The sequence below is a fragment of the Hyperolius riggenbachi genome, chromosome 7 (genome assembly GCF_040937935.1).
Source record: "Hyperolius riggenbachi isolate aHypRig1 chromosome 7, aHypRig1.pri, whole genome shotgun sequence".
Taxonomy (NCBI): Eukaryota; Metazoa; Chordata; class Amphibia; order Anura; family Hyperoliidae; genus Hyperolius; species Hyperolius riggenbachi.
In genome coordinates, this window is record NC_090652.1 from 187,280,251 (window position 1) to 187,298,538 (window position 18,288).

The window sequence follows — 18,288 nt, forward strand, 5'->3', positions numbered from 1 at the left end:
TAGGTAGCCAGTATAGTTGTCACCTGTATAGACTAGCTAGGTAGGTAGGTTCCCCCAATACAGGTTAGATAAGTTAATGCTCCCACTATAGGTTAGATAGGTAGCTGCCCCCCAGTATAGGTTAGATAGGTAGGTGCCCCCCAGTATAGGTTAGATAGGTAGGTGCCCCCCAGTATAGGTTAGATAGGTAGCTGCCCCCCAGTATAGGTTAGATTAGGTAGCTGCCCCCTCAGTATAGGTTAGATTAGGTAGCTGCCCCCCAGGTTAGATAGGTAGGTGCCCCCCAGTATAGGTTAGATAGGTAGCTGCCCCAGTATAGATTAGGTAGGTGCCCCCCAGTATAGGTTAGATTAGGTAGGTTCCCCCCAGTATAGGTTAGATTAGGTAGGTGCCCCCAGTATAGGTTAGATAGGTAGGTGCCCCCCAGTATAGGTTAGATAGGTAGGTGCCCCCCAGTATAGGTTAGATAGGTAGCTGCCCCAGTATAGATTAGGTAGGTGCCCCCAGTATAGGTTAGATTAGGTAACTGCCCCCCAGGTTAGATAGGTAGGTGCCCCCCAGTATAGGTTAGATAGGTAGCTGCCCCAGTATAGATTAGGTAGGTGCCCCCCAGTATAGGTTAGATTAGGTAGGTGCCCCCCAGTATAGGTTAGATTAGGTAGGTGCCCCCCAGTATAGGTTAGATTAGGTAGGTACCCCCAGTATAGGTTAGATAGGTAGGTGCCCCCCAGTATAGGTTAGATAGGTAGGTGCCCCCCAGTATAGGTTAGATAGGTAGCTGCCCCAGTATAGATTAGGTAGGTGCCCCCCAGTATAGGTTAGATTAGGTAGGTGCCCCCCAGTATAGGTTAGATTAGGTAGGTGCCCCCAGTATAGGTTAGATAGGTAGGTGCCCCCAGTATAGGTTAGATAGGTAGTTGCCACCCAGTTTAGGTTAGATAGGTAGGTGCCCCCCAGTATAGGTTAGATAGGTAGGTGCCCCCCAATATAGGGTAGGTAGGTGCCCCCTCAGTATAGGTTAGATTAGGTAGCTGCCCCCCAGGTTAGATAGGTAGGTGCCCCCCAGTATAGGTTAGATTAGGTAGGTGCCCCCCAGTATAGGTTAGATTAGGTAGGTGCCCCCAGTATAGGTTAGATTAGGTAGCTGCCCCCCAGTATAGGTTAGATAGGTAGGTGCCCCCCAGTATAGGTTAGATTAGGTAGGTGCCCCCCAGTATAGGTTAGATTAGGTAGGTGCCCCCAGTATAGGTTAGATTAGGTAGGTGCCCCCCAGGATAGGTTAGATAGGTAGGTGCCCCTAGGACAGGTTAGATAGGTAGCTGCCCCAGTATAGGTTAGGTAGGTGCCCCCCATGATGGAGGGGGGAGCCGCAGCCGCGGGGGGGGAGCCCGACCTCTCCCTCCCTCTCCCCGGGCCGCCCTCCGTGCGATCCCTCCTCGGCCTGCAGAGTAATGCGCAGGGAAGCGCTGTGCATAACTACTCACCTCGCTGGCTCCAAGCGCTACTCTCTCGCCGCCAGTCTCATCTCTCCATACACGCTGATACACACACACGCTGCTTCCTGTTTAGCAGCGTGTGTGTATCAGCGTGTAGGCAGAGAGGAGACTGGCGGCGAGAGAGCAGCGCTCGGAGCCAGCGAGGTGAGTAGTTATGCACAGCGCTTCCCTGTGCATTACTCTGCAGTCCGAGGGGGGATCGCACGGAGGGCGGCCCGGGGAGAGGAAGGGAGGGAGAGGTCGGGCTGCCCTCGCTGCAGGTCCCCCCTCCATCACAGCGCCCCCCTCCCAGCAGCGCCCCGGGCGGTGGCACGCCCCGCACGGCCGTAGAAACGGCCATGACTCATACTATGGTGTGTGATCTGGTTTTCTTGTATTCCTGTATTGTCATATTGCTGTATGTCACCCCTAAATATTGTCTGTAACCTAAATTAATGTTCAGCGCTGCGTAATATGTTGGCGCTTTATAAATACAATAAATAAATAAATAAATCTCTAAAAAGGTTGTCTAATTAACCCTTTTTCCTACAGGATTAAGCTAGAGTTAGAATTAGCGCATTCGCACGCTTTTATTGCGGATTGGTGACAGCGACCTGGCCTCTATATGAGAGCACAGATTGTATCGATTGTATATACAATCGAAATTGGACTGTGTGTGGTCTCACCAACCAATCCAAAAGGTTACTTTGCCTGCAGTTCTGACTGTCTTCAGTATTCCCTCAGGGTCTGAGGCTTTATGGTAAACTGCAGCAAAAGGAACAGGAATTGGTGGGTGACTGCGCATACGTCACATGAGTAGTAGCATTAGGGGGGGGGGGGGGGTATAAGCTGGCCGCTCCATGCCCGGAGCGGCCAGTTAGTGCAGGAAAAGCCCCTGCCCGAAGCAGGGACTTCAGGTCTAAAAATGCCCAGAAAAGAGGCCTTGAAGTCGGATCGAAAATCAGCCTGAAGGGACCCCTCCTGGAAGTCAGGAGCAACAACCTCACACGTCCTCACCCCCACAGGGAAAGTCCTGTCCTGCTAATCATTTCACCCCAGTCAGCTTCCCTAGTAAAATGATTCAAAGATCCGGATCTTTTCAATGATCCGATTCGAATGATCCGTGATAATCCTTGAAAAGATCCGGACTTCCCATCGCAGCCGCGTTCAGCAGCAATGGTGGCAGTGAGATCGCTGCCATAGGTTAATTGAAGCGAAGTCTGAGGGGAAAGTAGAGAAGCAAAAACTTCCTTTCAGTGTACCAAATAAATGTCAGATAAACTGGGGAATGATCATTTATCAACAAGAAAAGTAATCGTGATTTTAACTTTTGGATTGCCTGGTAAGCATTAAAGAGAATCTGTATTGTTAAAATCGCACAAAAGTAAACATACCAGTGCGTTAGGGGACATCTTCTATTTCCCTCTGTCACAATTTCGCTGCTCCTCGCCGCATTAAAAGTGGTTAAAAACAGTTTTAAAAAGTTTGTTTATAAACAAACAAAATGGCCACCAAAACAGAAAGTAGGTTGATGTACAGTATGTCCACACATAGAAAATACATTCATACACAAGCAGGCTGTATACACCCTTCCTTTTGAATCTCAAGAGATCATTTGTGTGTTTCTTCCCCCCATGCAGCTATCTTCCACTGAAGTGTCAGGCTGTTTCTTCCTGCAGAGTGCAGACAGCTCTGCCTGTATGTAATTCCTCAGTATGTGAAAGCCCAGCCAGCTCAGAGGAGGATTTATCCAGCTTGTAAGAGAGAAGAGAGAAGCTGCTCTAATCTAAATAACACACAGGCAGTGTGCAGAGAGGGGCCAGGAGGGGGGAGATGCATCACAGAACCACAACACTGAAGAACTTGGCAGCCTTCCAGACACAGGCTGACAAGTCTGACAAGAGAGAGATAAGTTGATTTATTACAGAGATGGTGATAGTAAAACGTGCTGCAGTAAGCCAGAACACATTAGAATAGTTTTTGGAACTTGTAGGATGATAAAAAACAGGATGCAATTTTTGTTACGGAGTCTCTTTAACACTTTAAAAAGCGCTCAGACGTGCACTTGGTGTGCACCAGCCCTCTTTTCGGGTAGTTCAGCGGCAAACTTGTGTGATCAGTTAGAGTGTTGCTAGCTGTATGCGCATGACAGGAGCTCTACGCTTCCGGGCAGCACACAGTGATCCTGTTGTCACTGTGTATGTTTCGGAAAACAATTTCAGGCAAGCAAGCACAGCTCTTGCGTGATGATGCATTAGTCACGCTGGCTATATCGACACCATATCGAAAGCCTCCACCTGTCACGTGATCCAGCATCTCACGTGACGCGCCGATTCCAGGAAGTGGATTTGCTTTTCTGGTACAGCGGCAGCGTTAGGAGAGAGCGAGCGAGCGCGGCGGTGACATTTCTCGGTACAAGGTAATATTTGCTTTCCTACTGGGCTAGATGGGCCGGTGGTCTGTTCATGCTAGTAAATGTATCTGATCTTTAGCCGTTTTCTTGTATATGCGCCTGACCATGGCGACTGTCGCCATGGTCCTCTGGGAAGCAGTCCCCTTAGGTTTAGTGACTGCTTAATTTTCTTTAGTATGAGAGTTTTTTTTGTTTTTTTTTTCCCCTTTTAATGTGTTTTGCTGGTAATACGCAATTCAATTTTCCATCTGGATTGACAGGTATTGGCCGTTTATTTCTGTCATGTCTAATCCGATTCCGATCGAGATAGGAATTTGCAAAGTTATCATTGGAAAATGTATTCCTTTATTAATCTGGAGCAGTGTGGACATGTACACATGGTACAACTTCCCATCCGATCGACACTTCCCATCCGATCACCCGTCGATCGGATGGGAATTTGCATTGTATGTTCCCAGCATTTACGTACCCATGCATTACTCGATTTTACATTGTTTGATTAAGAGGTAAATTGTATTGGGCAATCAACTACAGTGTGGTTGATTGAAAGTAAATTGCATACCTCCCAACTGTCCCTCTTTTGAAGTGACAGTCCCTCTTTGGAAACTATATCCCTGTACCTCTATCTTTCTTATTTGTCCATCTTTCTGAACTGTGTTACAGATCTGTGTTAATATGTCATTTTTCTACTGAAAAATGATGTTCATATGACTCTAAACTTGATTCACATGAATTACATTGGTATAATTTTTATTTCAAATTCTAAAGAGGCACTCCAGTGAAAATAGTGTAATAAAAAAGTGCTTCATTTTTACAATAATTATGTATAATTGATTTAGTCAGTGTTTTCCCATTGAAAAATCTTTCATCTTCGTGGTTTACATTCTGACATATATCACATGGTGACATTTTTACAGCTGATGTCAATGGAAGGAGATGTTGCTTGCTTTTTTTTTTTGGCAGTTGGAAACAGCTGTAAACAGCTGTTGTTTCCCACAATGCAACAAGGCTCCCACAGTGTGATGTCAAAACCATGGTCTTGACATCACACTGTGGGAGGCGTTTCACCACGATATCAGTCATACAGAGCCCCCGTTGATCTGTTTGTGAAAAGGAAAAGATTTCTCATGTGAAAGGAGGTATCAGCCGAACACAGCAAATCCAGCGCAGGAAATTTGGGTGCAGCCGGAGCCACCATAGACCATAATAGGAATTACGGCTACAGTGGCGCACAGTGAGTAACTTTGGCGCCATTGGGCTCTATTCTCAAAGACTTCCCGCATGCGGTAAAGTACATGCGGGAAGTTTGCACCCAAAATACCATCAAGTTGGAATTCTCCAAATGTTCCGCATGTTTTTTCCGCATGCGGAAAAAGTGTGTTAAAAGTGCGGGATTCATGCGGAAAAATTTCCGCTTAAAGTCGGTATTTTCCGCAATAAAAGATCAATCCTGAAAAATGTTCAGGCGCATCATTTCGTTGTTAATTACCGATTTTTTTTTTTTTTTTTTTTTTTTTTTTTTTTTTTTTTTTTTTTTTTATCACCTACAAGTAGTAGGTGATATATTCCGCATACCATTGACTTTAATGAAGTGTGGAGGCTTAAGGGCTGTGCTTGCTGGACTTTAACTTTTTTTTAAACACTTTTTCATGCGACCTTTTTACCGCATCATTCCCGCATGAATAATGGCTGTTTCCGCATCTTTTTTTCCCGCATGCGGAAAATATTAGTGAATGTGGAAAAATGCGGAGTTAACCACTGGCGGGAATATAGCGGTAAAATTTCGCGGAAAATTTGGCTCTTTGAGAATAGAGCCCATTGCGGCTGAAGTTACTTTTAAAGCACTGTAATTTGGCCACCAGCAATAGCTGGAACCCGAATTGCGTTATTCCCCACCATCCACGTGGACCTGGAGGGGGAATAGTAATTATCGACACTGGGACTTGTGCAGAAGCAGGATAAGCCATATATCGGCTGTATCCTGCACCCATGTATCCCAGCGATGATTTATCTTGTACGCGCATCAGCTACTTATTGGGATGAAGTTCAATTCTTGGTTACGGTTTCTCTTTAATGTGTACCTGAGGCGAGAAGCATCTAAGGTGCCATACTTACCTGGGGCTTCCTTAGAGGAACCCCCGACAGTCCTGTGCATGCATGGTTTTCTAACTCTGAACCGTGCATGTGCAGGACTGTCATGCCGGCTGGCGTGTTGACGCGTAGCGAGCCCTTCCAGGAAGTGTACTGCTGACCTTTAGCCTGAAAGCCGCCGATAACGAGCCGCCAGCGGGACCGAGAGAGGAACCAGGACGACGCTGGAGTAAGTCCCAATTTCATTTTTGACAGCTCAGGGTCCCTTTAAGCCCCCTTAGGGCCGTTCATTCCTTGCCGTCTCCCGGGGTGGCTCCGGTCCCCGGCAATTAAGACTTAAAGCCTGGCCAAGTCACACTTTGTCGCACTGGCCAGGCGCGTTCCCACATCAGAATCCCGTCCTTAGGAGCATTTTTGCACTTGCGCTTCAGGAATATTCACGTAAGTATGGGGTAAGCTTCTCATCTCAGGTTCCCTTTAAAATGTAGCAAGAAGTTTTGAATCAGGATGATACCATTTACCCTTTGAAATGAAGAAACTCTAATAATTGTATAAAGGACCAATGTGGTTTTAATGATAAAACCATATCTTCGCTATTTTGAATTCTTTGTGATATGCATGGTGAGGGATGTGGTGGCGGCGTGGTTAGAGGTGTGGCACGGGCATGTCTTAAAGAGGAACTCCAGTGAAAAAATTTAATAAAAAAGTGCTTATTTATAAATGATTTAGTTACTGTTTGCCTATTGTAAAATCTTTTAAATCTGTAATTTACATTCTGACATTTATTACATGGTGACATTTTTACTGTTGGCAGGGGATGTAGCTGCTGCTGATTTTTTTTGGCAGTTGGAAACAGCTATTTCCCACAATGCAGCAAGGTTCACAGACAGGAAACTGCCAGGAGTACGTACTCAGAGTTTCTTGTAGGAGGGGTTTCACCACAATATCAGTCATACAGCACCACCTGATGGTCTGTTTGTGAAAAGGAATAGATTTCTCATGTAAAAGGGGGTGTCGGCTACTGATTGGGATAAAGTTCAATTCTTGGTCGGAGTTTATCCTTAACAATAATCTGAAGCAAACAAAAACTGCTATTTTTACCTGCTAGTTCGAGGGGTTTAGACCCCCCCCCCCAAATCCCGAGGCAAGCATCCACGACCATCTTCAGCGTTCTCCCCAGAATTTTTTTCCAGCCGGGTGGCATGAAATAGTAGCCGGGTGGGTTGAGATGAAAATGCAGGGCAACTCTGCTTACAGCATAGGAGGTGAGCCGATGACAGCCGGGTGGTCACCAAATCCAGCCGGGTGGAGCACCCGGCTAAAAGAGCCTGGGGAGAACACTGCATCTTGGTCGTGGATTGTGCTGCCCTGAGAGGCAGAACTTTCAGCTGCAGCTCTGCCTCTACTGATGTCAATTGCCGTGCGGATCTCCCCGCCCCTCTTTGTGAAGGAAGAGTGAGAGGGGCGTGGAGATCCGCGGCGATTGACATCAGAATAGGCAGAGCTGCAGCTGAAAGCTCGGCCTCTTTAAGGAAGCGCCGGCTGGATGCCCCACTGGGGATTTGGGGTGGGGGTGGGGGGTCTAAAGCCCTCGTTTTGCGGCGGGGATGCGCCGGTTTACATCTAAACCATCTGCCATGCACTGGTCGATTGCCACCAGATTGACCAGCAGATAGATCCCTCTGTGATCGAATCTGATCAAAGAGGGATCTGTTGGCTGCCTATACTGCAAACAGATTTTGAATCAATTTCACTATGAAACCGATTCACAATCTGTGGAGCTGACTCCCAGCCCCCCCCCCGCATACATTACCTGATCCGGCCATCGCGAGTCCCCCGGTCTCCACTGCCTCTTCTCTGCTCTCTCTTCTCTGCGCTCGGCTCCAGCTTCACTTTACTTCCTGCCAGGGGACGTTTAAACAGTAGGGGGGCGCTCTACTGTTTAATTAAACTTCCCCCGACAGGAAGTAAGTAAAGCCAGCCATATCCCTGGAGCTCAGCGCAGAGAAGAGACAGAGGGGACACGCGCCGGCGGAACAGGTAATGTTTTACCGCCAGCGTCGGACATTCGAACGCCGCTATCAAAGCACTCCTGACCCGCCGGCGATCTAGCGAAATCTTCCGCGCGGACAGATCGATGGGAACGATCGATTTCGGACAGAAATCGATTGTTCGGTCACCATTTGCGCAACGATTTCACAGCAGATTCGATCAGTTTTCGAATCTGCTGTATATCGGTGGGAAATAATATAAGTGTATGGGCCCCTTTATGGGACTACTGAAGCGAACGAGCAGGTAAAAATAGCAAATTTTGTTTGTTTCAATCTCTTTTTAAAGTGTCCCTCTTTCTTATCTCAATAAAGGTGGCCATACACTTATAGATTTGCAGCAGATTCGACCATCAGATAGATGTGTCAGATGCCCATCAAGCTGAATCTGACAGGAATCTGATGCATGCCACACAGGGCTGTGGAGTCGGAGCAATTTTGGGTGCCTGGAGTCGGAGTCGGGAAAAAATGCACCGACTCCGACTCCTAATGAATTTGTAACTGTAATTAAAATAGAAAATATGATAAAATGTTCTATTTCTCAGATAATAGTCATTAAAAATAATGTATATATACAGTAATAGCTGTGCTCCGTCCACAAAAATGAAATAAACCAATCAAAATTAGTTACTTGTGCTGCTTCAATAAAGCAGTCTCCGTATTTTTAAAGTCAGATATTCATATCTGATTGTGACTGTACCGTATATATGATGTGTACACAGGAATCTCCTATATATACTAAATAACATCTATGCTGTAAGAGTAAAGCCTGATGTGTAGCCGTGTCACTAATAGAGATGGTCAATGAGATGGAAATAATTCTGCGTTGATGCTGGTTTATGCAAATGTATGCACTCTTTGCTCATGAAATCAAATCATTTGATATGTTGTTAAAATTTGGTTTGGTGACTACACATTAAAGGGTACCTGAGACGGATGAAAAGAAAAGTGTTATACATACCTGGGGCTTCTTCCAGCCCCCTTCAGGCTAATCAGTCCCTCGCTGTCCACCTCCACCAACTGGATCTTCTGCTATGAGTCCTGGTAATTCAGCCAGTCAGCACAGTCTGGCTATGTGCCGCTTCCACAGCCAGGAGCATTCTGCACCTGCGCAATAGTGCTGTGCAGGTGTAGTACGCTCCCTGCGGCGGAGTGTGTGCATGCGCACTACACCAGACTGGCTCAAGTACCTGGACTCATAGCAGAAGATCCAGGTGGCGGAGGAGGACAGCGAGGGACTGATTAGCCTGAAGGGGGTTGGAGGAAGCCCCAGGTATGTATAAAACTTTAATTTCATCTGTCTCAGATTTACTTTGTTACACAGTAGTACTATACTCTACATATGCACTCCCCACAGAGCTGCAGGGAATCCACTGAGAATGTTGTGCACATTGAACAGAGGTGTTGTCTATCACCCATAAACCTAGTTCAGATTGTGCATGAAGAATGTGTAATAGAGGAAGAATCTCCTCATTCCCCTGCAGAGTACCTGTACATCATTCTTACATGTACCCACACTTACATTGCCTAGGGACTGATAGATGTTCTTTGTTCCGGTTTGTACCTTTTTACAAGTACTCTTACCAAGGACTAGTTTTAGTCTAAAGGGAATAAACATAGTAGTCTACATATCCTTCTCACTTCAGTTGTCTTGTAAAATTCCGAAGCGTTGGCAGTTAAGAGACGAATTTCACGTTACATACTGTTAATCAACAAAATTGTAATATGCAAATTAGAGGAGTCGGAGTCGGTGGAATCCTAAACTGAGGAGTCGGAGTCTGTGGATTTTAGGACCGACTCCACAGCCCTGGTGCCACACACTAGGAACAGATAGGAAATCGATCTAAATGCATTATTGGACCATTAGATCCAATCCAACTTAATGGGCCATTGATCTGCTGCCAGCAGCAGATCGACCTAGGTTTTCCATCCTGCCAGATCAAATATAATTCGGGTACAAATCGATAATTTGATAGAATCGATTTCTGATCGATTCCATAGAATCGATCGATGGCTCATATCGACCAGTGTAGTCGCCTCCCTTCCTTAAGTTGGAAGGCGACTAGTGGTCCACACACTGCAAGTGAGATCCTATACTTATTCTTCTTCACTAATCTGAACAATGTTGTGCCTCTATGATCTGAAACAAAAAATCCATTAGATCGATCAAAATCATGTAAACAGTAGCCAATTCCTTTATATGTTCCACCAATATTTTCCAAATTGCCCGATCTGATATACTAAATTGGTTGATTCGACCAGCTGTCGGGCAATTTCCATTGATCGAGCGTAATGGAACATAACCGAATCTCCACCTAATAAAATGATTGAAGTGAATGGTTGATTGTACAGAAAAATTGAGTTATGTATGGGCAGACCCCCCGCCCTCCAGTGCCACCTTTGCAGCTCTCCCCGCCTGCCAGTGCTGCCTTTTCTGCCCCCCTGCCTGCCTATCACGCCTTTGCAGCCAGTGCTGCCTTTGCAGCCCTCCCTGTCAGTCCTGCCTCTTCGTCTGACCCCACCCCAGTTTTTTTTTTCTTCCTCTTTTCAGTACATGTTAACAAATGTCAAAACTCCATAAAAAGCTAGATTGCAGTAAAACCTTGAATAGATCTTGCCATTTGTGTATATTTGTAATGGCTTTGGCATTACCAAAGGCAAATCATTCCATTAGTGTGCAGAGGTAGCATGTGTACTGTCAGGCTTAAGTCGTTATCCATAACGTAAACCTGTTAGCTAAAGAAAGAACCGCAAGAAGTCTGTCCAGAGCAAGCTGAATAAAACCAACCCTTCTACTAAATCAGTGGTTCTCAACCTTTTTAGCACATGTACCCGTTTGTGAGTCATCCCTAGGCAAATTAACCCCCTACCGTAGCCGCGGTGAAAAAGTGGGCGTGACCATTACATGATGTGGGTGAAGCCAAATACTAGCGAAATACAGGTAGTCCCTGGTTAACAAATGAGATGAGTGCCCATTTTTTAACCCGAATCCATTCTTTTGTCACCTCATCTCCCCTTGTTCTCTCTGTTCTCCCTGTGCCTCTTTTGCCCCCCTCTAGGTCCCCCTGTGTCACCTCTTGACCCCCTGTCCTAGCTAGGTATAGGTGCCCCCCTTATAGGTATCCAGGTATAGGTTCCCCAGAATAGGTAGCAAGGCATAAGTGCCCCCAGTATAGTTATCCAACCATAGGTGCCCACTGTACAGGTTAGCAAGGTACAGGTGCCCCCAGTATAGGTAGCAAGCTATATGTGCCCCAGTATAGATAGCAGGTACAGATGCCATAGTGTAGGCAGAGAGCTATCAGTGCTCCAATATAGATAGCCAGGTACAGGTGGTGCCCCAGTGTAGGTAGCGAGCTATAGGTGCCCCAAAATAGATTAGCCAGGTGCAGGTGGTGCCCCAGAATAAATAAGCCAGGTACAGGTGGTGCCCCAGAATAGATTAGCCAGGTGTCGGTGGTGCCCCAGTATAAACTTACGTAGCCCCGTTCCCACGCAGACTCCTCTCGCTGGGCTCTCCTCCTCTCGCTGCGTCTTCCCGCTATGGTTACTTCCGGCAGCAACTCACTGACGTCATAAGAGGCTGCCGGGTAACCATGGCAACAGGACGTGAGGCGGCGACGGAAAGCCCGGCGATAGGAGTCCACGCAGGAATGGGGCTAAGTAAGTTGCTGCGCCCGTGCCTCCGAGCCTGCCCTGCCTGACACTGACTGTCCTGGGGGCGACATCTACCATTTTGTCTGTGGCCCCTGGGGGACGCCTGACAGCTGCCAATGTACCCCCAGGGGTCCGCGGACCCCAGGTTGAGAACCACTGTATTAAATCAGCCTATAAAAGATCCCATAGATCTCAACATAGGAAATGGGTATATTCAGGGCTGTGGAGTCGGTTCAAAAATCCACCGACTCAGACGCCTCAGGTTAGGATTCCACCAACTCAGACTCCTCTAATTTGTATATTATAATCTTGTTGTTTGAAAGTATGTAACATGAAATGCATCTCTTAACCAGTTCGCATTCAGTCGTTTTTCGCTTCATGCATCCGAACAATGTTCACCTCCCATTCATTAGCCTATAACTTTATTACTACTTATCACAATTAACTGATCTATATCTTGTTTTTTCCCCACAATCCTTCAGGGCAAAGGTGAGACGTCGCTCCTCCCAGGAACAGGAACAGACAGCACTTCCCCTATAAAAAAAGTCACATGGTTAGTCCACCCTCAGTGCTGTTTGTTCCTGCGTCCAGGCAGGTCGGCATCTCCCCTCTGGGTGAAGCCTGTGTGCTGGGCTGCAGGTGGATCCTTCTGGGTGGCTGAGACTGTGGTACTGAGGCAGTCTGCCCATGCGCCCCAGGCTGGATCTTTACTGGGGTTTGCCTACCTTTCTCTCCCGCTGCCAGGGAGAGCAAGTGTGGAAGGCGTGGGTTCCCCTTGGCGGCCTTGCGGCAGAGGAGCAGGACGGAGGTAAGCCAGCGGCCATGTGGAGCGCATTGCGGCCATTAGGACGCTTGGCCGCGTCCGGATGCGTAATTTCCGGCGGGTATGCCGAATGTAGCAATTTGTAGATCTGGTTCATTACTCCTTCTGAACCTCCGGTCCGCCCCTCATCCAATTGCGGCAGGCCGAATATGTTTTAAAAGGGAGGCTGCGCAGGCCTGTTTGCACTGTTGCTCAGAGGGAGTTTGGTCCTGCGCTGGACATGAACGTTTGGAGACATGTCAGACGCTGTGAGGATTGAGAGCAACCAGGCCGCCCAGAAGGTGAGATAATGGCTTCTCTTTCTGGGCTAAATGTGCTAAAGCTGTACAGAGTCACATGCCTTGTTGGTTTTGTTTCTTTGCAGGCCAAAACTGAGGCCGCTGCTATATCTGCTGAGGCTGCTGCTGCAGATAAGCATAGGCTCCCTCCTAATTATAAGAGATGCCCTTTGTGCAATGTTAAGTAATGTTGCCCTATGCAAAGACTGTCAGTTGTGCATAGAGAGGGTTATGAGGGAGGAGCCGGGTCACTCTGTTCAGAATACATTGAGATCCTTTAGAGAGGAGATTAAGGCTGCATTTCCACTTGTGCGGTGCGAATCGCCGCGGTAAAAATTCGCATGCGGATGCAAATTTCGCATGCGGGTCTATGCGAATTTTCATGCGAATTCGCATGGATGACAAGGTATGCGAATTTAACCATGGCAGTGCTGGTGTGATTTTCCATTGTTTCTATGCGAATTCGCATGAAAATTCGCATGAAAATTCGCATAACCAAACGGCATGCGAATTTCCTATTAAATACATTGTATGCGATTCGCATAGCGGCACGCGGCATGCGAATTCTGATGGCTCTGCCATGCGAATTTTTTCTGCACAGAAAAACGCAAAGGAATCCTGACAAGTGGAAACAGTCCCATTCACTTGTATTGCTATGCGAATTTGCATGCGAAAAACGCATGCGAATTCGCGATAGTGGAAATGGGCCCTCATGCTTCATTGGAATCAATTAAGTCTTCATTATTGAATGCTAATCCATCTACTTCTCAGGTTGCTGTATCTGGAGTATCTGTGACTGAGGTTGATGTTAGTCAGGCTGAGTTTGCAGCTAGTTCTGAGGATTCAGACATTAGAGAAATAAAATGTGAGTCTGTTCCAAAGTTTAAATTCCGTATTGAGGATACGGAGGCGTTGATTGCTGCCATTAATTACTCTTTTGGAGTTGAGTAAGGATGTGGTAGCTAATTTGTCTATTCATAATCAATTATACAAAGCTAAAGGATCCACTGGATAAAAAAGTGGATGCTTATTTGAAGAGGTCTTTGGAGGCTAGTGTGGCTATGTTTAGGCTGGCTGTTGCCTCTACATGTGTGGTCAGAGCTTTGGATTAATCAGCTCAGAGCTAATATACTGGCACCTGTTGAGCATTTGTTGAATTCTATTGCGATTCTCATTAAATCTGCTGCATATTTAGCGGATTCCTCGGCTGAGGCAATTAGGTTTACACCCACTGCTGAAATTAATGATCAGCTTTGGAAAGTACATCGAACAAAAAGAAAAAAATTTTCCTAAAAAGAAAAAAGCTGTTGCAACTAAAGTTTTTTTTGTGTGATCAAAGAGATGCCTCTAAAGATCAGAGAAAAGGCAGAAAGTGGACTTCTGACAAGTCCGGGAAAAGGGGCTTTAAATATAAAGCTCCGAAAACCCAGTCAAAATCCCAATGACTCGTGTAAGGCGGTGGGGGGAGGCTAAGATGCTTCTCTCTCAGGTGGGCAAAAGGGGAAAAAAGCCCGTTTATTTGCCAAACAATAAAGTTTGGTTACCAAATAGTTTGCGCTCCATCCATCGTCAAGATTTGTGGTCTCAAAGGCCCCAGGAGAGCCCACTCTGTTTCCAGAAATTTTGAGTATATTGCAAAACATGCTAAAACAGAATGTATTTTATCCTGTGCCGGATCAAACAATCCAAAACAGTCTGTATGCATGTTGAATTATTAGGGCTCTGTACAAATTAACAAGCTGACACATCATTGCATTCCAGCGGTTCTGGAGGTGTGTTTAGCTTCTAAGGGTAACAATGGTATAGTCAGCAGTGATGCACTGGGAGACATCTCAAGCTCACTCCAACCTGAATTATTGCAAATTCTTTCGGTTTTAAGAAAGCAAACTTTTTTGCTTTTCTTAGCATTTTAGTAGGAGGGCTTTTAGGACCATTGTAGCCTCTTACACACTCTGAGTTCTGGGTCACCATGAGCTTGCTGGTTAGTCTGTATCCTGTGCCAGTAAAGGAACAAAAGCAAAGCTTCTGTTTCACTATTTTTGTAGTAAAAAGTCGTCGGGCAAGTTCCGCCTGATTCTGAACCTAAAAATACTTAACCTGTTATGAGACAGAAAAAGTTCGGATGGAATCCATTTTTTCAGTAAGGGAGCTACTGTTTCCAGGGGCCTTTATGGCATCTCTCGATCTAAGAGATGCATATTGGCATTCACCAAAAATCGCAAAAATTCCTTAAATTTGCAGTTGGAGTAAATAGGAGGGTAGAATACTACCAGTTTGTTTGCCTTTCGTTTGGGATCACTTCTGCCCCAAGAGTGTTCACAAAGATGCTGGGAGAAGCATTGATTCCGTTAAGAGAGCAGTCGATTTTAATCATTCCGTGTTTAGACGACTTGCTTATTCTCGGAAGTTCAGCAGATCAACTGACAAACCATTTAAATCTGGTATCGGAACATCTCCGATCCCTAGGTTGGATTATCAACCTAGAGAAGTACTCTTTGATTCCAAGTCAGAGAACGCCTTTTCTAGGCATGCTAGTGCATTCATTAAAACAGAGGATTTTCTTTCCTCCGGAAAATATCCTAAAGATAAATTTGGCAGTGAAATCATTACAGAGGGAAGACAAGGTTTCCCTAAGGATGATTTTGTCTGTGCTGGGATTGATGTCATCCACAATGGTGGCAGTACCCTGGGCACTGGCGCACATCAGGAAGTTGCAGAGTTTCCTTCTAGGAAATTGGGACGGTCGTCCATAAACATAAGATTTCAAAGTCACAATTCCTCAAACTGTGGTGTTGTGTCTGCAGTGGTGGTTGGAGGAATCCAACCTTGTGAAAGGAAGGCTTTGGAAGGAGCCTGTAGACAAGGTAATTACTACGGATGCAAGCGCTTGGGGATGGAGAGCTCGTATAGCTCACAGAGCCTTTCAAGGGAAGTGGACAGAACTGGAGTCTGAGGTCATCCAACTGGAGGGAATTAAGTAAAGCGGGCCTTATTTCAGGCGCGATCGATACTGTCACAGTCCAATGTTCTGATCCACTCTGACAATGTTACGGCAGTAGCGTTTTGTCAACAAACAGGGAGGCACGAGATCCCTGTTGTTGCAAGAAGTGGAGGAGATCTTGTCCTGGGCAGGAAAGAATGTGTTATCCTTGAGAGCTGTTCGTCTCGAGGGAAAACTCAATATAGAGGCAGACAAACTGAGCAGAAGCAGGATTCTGTCATCAGAGTGGTCTCTAAACAGAGAGAGGTGTTCCCAGACATCACAAAACGATGGGGAACACAGTCAATCGATCTGTTCACAACAGAAGACCATGGCCAGATTCAGAGTTTCTTCTCCCTCAATCCAAAAAAGCATATATCTGGGGGTGACTGCATTCATTCAGGAGTGAAACTTTCCACTTCGGTATGCATTTCCTCCTCTCAATTTGATTCCGGCAGTTATCAGCAACAGGTTGTCAAAATCGGATGATTTTGATTGCACCTTAGGGGACCCTTGGAGACTTCCTTGCAGGCCAGATCTGCTGCTGCAAGGGAACCTGTGGCATCCACATCCAGGTAGATTGAATCTGTCAGTCTGGATCCTTACTCAAAAATTGGGAGTATCTGACAAGGCAGCCTCTACATTGATGGGTATCCGTAAAGAAGTTACTAGGAAGATTTACTTGAAATACTGGAAAACTTTCCATCTTCGGCTGTCCGGCTTTAAAGAGACTCCGTAACAAAAATTGCATCCTGTTTTTTATCATCCTACAAGTTCCAAAAGCTATTCTAATGTGTTCTGGCTTACTGCAGCACGTTCTACTATCACCATCTCTGTAATAAATCAACTTATCTCTCTCTTGTCAGACTTGTCAGCCTGTGTCTGGAAGGCTGCCAAGTTCTTCAGTGTTGTGGTTCTGTGATGCATCTCCCCCCTCCAGGCCCCTCTCTGCACACTGCCTGTGTATTATTTAGATTAGGGCAGCTTCTCTCTTCTCTCTTATCTTTTACAAGCTGGATAAATCCTCCTCTGAGCTGGCTGGGCTTTCACATACTGAGGAATTACATACAGGCAGAGCTGTCTGCACTCTGCAGGAAGAAACAGCCTGACACTTCAGTGGAAGATAGCTGCAGGGGGAAAGAAACACACAAATTATCTCTTGAGATTTAAAAGGAAGGGTGTATACAGCCTGCTTGTGTATAAATGTATTTTGTATGTGTGGACATACTGTACATCAACCTACTTCCTGTTTTGGTGGCCATTTTGTTTGTTTATAAACAAACTTTTTAAAACTGTTTTTAACCACTTTTAATGCGGCGAGGAGCGGCGAAATTGTGACAGAGGGTAATAGGAGATGTCCCCTAACGCACTGGTATGTTAACTTTTGTGCGATTTTAACAATACAGATTCTCTTTAAGTTTGATAGCCTGTCAGTTCCAGCAGTCCTGGATTTTCTTCAGGAGGGTTGGGATAAAAATGTTTCTGTAAGTACGCTTAAAGTGCAGATTGGTGCTTTATCTGCTTTTTCAGTTATCCCCTTGTCTTCCTCTCCTTTTGATAGTGAGGTTTCTGAAGGCTTTTTCTAGGAAACTGCCAGTTTATAAACCATATGTTTCTCCTTGGGATTATCAGGGGTTTTAAAGGGACTGTCCAAAGGTTCCTTAGAGCCTCTTAAGGACAGTTCTTTTAGATATCTTACATTAAAAACAGTATTTTTTAGTAGTCATCACTACAGCCAGAAGGGTCAGTGAGCTACAAGCTTTGTCTATGGAAAGTCCTTACTTTCAGGATACATTAGGGTTACAGACCTATCCAGAGTTTTGTCCGAAGGTTATGTCTAGGTTTCACAGGTCGCATGATATTATTTTGCCTACTTTTTGTGTGAATCCAAAGTGTGGAAAAGAGAGAATTTTTCACTCATTAGATGTTAGATGTGTTCTGGAATATTTGAACAGAACTGCAGATGTCAGAAATACAGATTCTTTGGTTTATTGTCAGGGAAAACTGTAGGTCAGAGAGCTTCTAAATCTACTATAGCTAATTGAATTAGGTTAGCTATTATAGAAGCTTACAGAGTTATGGGAAGTGAGGCTCCTGCCTCATTTAAAGCGCATTCTACTAGAGCTAGGGCAGCTTCTTGGGCTAATAATGCAGGGGCTTCGCCTGAGTAAATATGTAAAGCAGCAACGTGGTCAAGCTTTTCTACGTTCATCCGTCCTTACCGAATTGATGCAATGTCTGCACACGACCAAGCGTTTGGTAGAAAGGTTCTCCAAGCAGTGGTCCCACCCTGAGGTTGTATTACTTGTTAATCGTCTCACCTTTGCCCTGAAGGATTGTGGGGAAAAAGCATAGTTAGTACCTGCTAACGATGTTTTCAACAATCCTTCAGGGCAACGATCCCACCCGGGTGTTAATTGTCTGTGTCTGATAGTTGCACGGTTATGGGTTAGTGGAATTTTCACCTGTCGGGTACTTGGCTAAACGCACTGAGGGTGGACTAACCATGTGACTTTTTTATAG